Source organism: Equus przewalskii, chromosome 8, assembly GCF_037783145.1.
Source record: "Equus przewalskii isolate Varuska chromosome 8, EquPr2, whole genome shotgun sequence".
Classification (NCBI taxonomy): Eukaryota; Metazoa; Chordata; class Mammalia; order Perissodactyla; family Equidae; genus Equus; species Equus przewalskii.
The window spans coordinates 12,456,786-12,460,229 of record NC_091838.1 but is presented as its reverse complement, the minus strand read 5'-3'; positions in this window follow the sequence as shown (position 1 = coordinate 12,460,229).

The following is a 3,444-nucleotide window of genomic DNA, read 5'->3' as shown; positions in this document are numbered from 1 at the left end:
CAGTTTGGTGATTTGGTGGATCAGATAAACACCCAGTTCATGATAGTTCAAACTGCAGTGTCACTTGATGCCTCCTGGTCCGGTATTCACTCTCTACCAGGACTTTGGAATAAGCCAGAAGGTGCATTTCAAACGGAGAATCATTGTTGGCAAAAGAAGGCATGGCTCGCTGAAGGCTCATTTGTGGCACCAACTGGTGCCACATAACACATAAAAATTCTCTTATAGAAGAGGAGATAACCAAGTCAGGTTTTGAAGGATGAGTAATACTTACTGGGTGGGTAGACAGGCTGTTGAACAGCATGTGCAAAGATATCGAAAAGTGAAATGACAGAATGCTAATGTCATTTGGTATTACTGGATTATGGGGCCCTTTGAACCCTGAAGAGGAAGTTACTGAATTCTTTGAAGCAGAGGAGTTAACTCTTTAAAGAAAGGGACTATTCTTTGTATCTCTTCTGATGCCTCGCATAGTCCTTAACAATAAGTAATCATACGAACTGTTTTGGTTTTGAATCTTAATTTGACACATGGTTAGTCACATTTTGTGTCATTTATTACAGTAAGTTCACAAGTTTTTTCCACTAGGCCTCTAAATCACTACCCCCAAACTAAAATGTTTTCTTAGATCGGGCATCCTCTTCAATAAATTTCACATGTGACTTATTGGGGTCTGTCTGTCTCTTTTTCCCTCTCCATCTCTCCCCTCTCCACCTCTCCTTCCCCCTCTCACTTCCCCCCCACCCCATCCCTGTCTCTCCCTCTCCACGTGAATAAGACCGCATAGGCAACTTCAATGAGAATTGGCTTCTATTCTGCTTTTGGATTCTCATCATTAAAATTTCTAATCTATTGGGATTCTTTGCCAAGTAACTTCCTAAAAAAGTTTCACCTCCTCACTTCTCTGAGTAAGATACTAATGCAAACACATCCCATCTGTATTCCCTTACTATCTGTAAAAGTGTCTTGCCTAAGCTACATGAAATATTCTATGGATAATGAGCCTTGTGTTTTTATAAGTGCATAGTGTCTTTAAAACATGAGTGAACCCATTGCTAAAATATTTATAGTTTAGTCAACATACACAAACTTGAAGAATGATCAGTTGTGGTAACATATCCAAATCTTTGAAATATCTTGAGAACTGTATTACCTTACATAGTGGAATAGCATCAGTTCTGAAACATTGCTTCCATATTTGGAAATTAAGACTTCTCTTGTTCTCTGACAGGAACAGGGCAGAGCACCAACCCAAAGCGCCATCTGGGCCAGCATCCCGGGAGAGAAGGGAATAGAGAACAAATGGCAGATCAAAAGTTTGGATCAGAAACTCCTGCAGCGCTTAGAGTAGATCTGAGCATGGTGTGACTTTGATTTCAAAGACGGCTGCGTGCCTGGATAAGTTTTGCAGACTGTGGAATGCGGTGATAACTGGCCCTAGGGGACACACAGAACACTGGGTTACCAGAAGAGAAGGCGAAGATCAGGTTTGCAAAGGAAGCAAGAAGGAAACATTGACCAGTATGCCAGGATTTGAACTCCCTCTGGCAAGCATTGTGAGAACACATAGATGATAGTCAACCATCGAGCAGGGCTTCAAAAGTTGTGGGATTGGTGGCCTCTGGAGAGCTCTGGGTTGGTAATAAGAGGTGGAGATTGAATTATTTTGTCCCTCTATTTTATCCCTTCACCCTCTAGAGAACAGGATGGCTCGAAAACACAAAGGCTCTCAGCCCCACTGACATTGTCCAAACTTTGGTATCATTCCCCAAAAATCAATGTAATGACCACACTTTCATGTTTAAAACAAGAGGTTAAATTTTTTTTAATCATGGCTTTATTCATCTTAGTTCATTAAAAATGTACTTGTTTTAAAAATCCCATAAATAGGGTGATCACCCACTAATGTGGGATGTAAGTCCTCCCTCTCAGCATTGTATTTTTTGTTTTTTAAAAAGCAGAAATTCTTACAGGAATCTTATTGATCACACAGTAGTTACAAGAATGTCCGATATAATGATGTATACAGTCTAAACAAGAGAGGCTGATTAAGAATTTACATCATGTAAAAAATACATATTAAAAGTCAGCCATGTGCACAGAGGCATGCAGTGGGAAGAGTAGTTGATGGGAGGTTGGAGGTTGAGGGCCCAGATGCATTAATATCGCTTTTCCCCTCCATTACCCAAAATAACTTCCAGTAACAGATATAGCTATTCCACACATCTAAATACACAAGCGTAAATCGTGATCTGCTATGTATATACTCCAAGTGGTCTGTGAGACTCCCACGAAAATAGTAAATAGAAACCCCATGCAGGTAGGAGGAAGCATTGGTCGTGTATTCTAGCTGGACTTGGATAATGTTTAACTCTTGCCGTTAATATCTGGAAGAGGGTCTCTCCTCTTGCTGTGTTTTCTTCACAATTCACATGTACTTACTGGGGAATTCTGATGGTTGTTTGACCTAACAGTGATAACTGAAATGCTCTTAAAAATGTGGTAACGTTTTAATGACATATTTTAACCACACACTTAACATAAGACATGGATCATCTACAGCTTTCAGCCAAAGGATAGAGGAAATGAGTCTGAATGTCACTGCTTTCAGTTTCAATATTCTCTAGTTTCTACCACTGTCCTTAAGAAGAAAACTGATGCAACTGCTTGTTTGTTTACCCAAGCAGGCACTAGTATGAGCTCTCAAAGAATATCCAAAACAGAAGAAATGCCACTCTTTTTCTCTCTGGGCCTTTTGAGAAACTAGACCAAAATTATAAATTATTGAAGGTTCCCACTGAGCAGTGGTGCTTTTCTGGGTGTTAAGTGTCTAGAGAACAAATTGAAGAAGAACGTAGGAACACTGAAGAGCGTCAACGTGGGATATACGTATTAGGAATCAGGGACCTCAGCAGTTCAGTTTTCTCATACACCCCCATGTACCCCGCTTTTTGCCAACTATTATGGCAAATGCATTTTGGGGGGCTATGCCCGACAACTTATGCTTACAGATCCTCTTGCGGACATTTCTCTAGTTGAGTAGAAACCCTTCTATAAAAAGTCGGCAGGTTCTGTGAACCGAGGGAGGAGACAATGTTTCTGAATGTGCAAATTGCAAGTTCCTATTGGGGAAAGAGCATTAAAATAACTTGAAGCTCTATTTTATTGGCAATACAGAATGCAAAGTATTTTATTTTTAAACTTCTAAACTTGAAAACAAGACAGCCTAGGTTAAATAATTGTTTTCCAAAGCTGAGTGTGCTCATTTGCAGCTCAGTTTTTCTGCTTTAAGTACAAAAACAACTTCCTAAAACTCCTAGGCAGGAACTCTACTGTTTTGATGATCTGTGGTTAGATGAACTGATCAGTCTCAGTTGGTAACTTCCCTTTGTTTTTCCTTGATGAGGGTTTAAAAAATTCTAGAACAGATGAATTTTTCTAGTC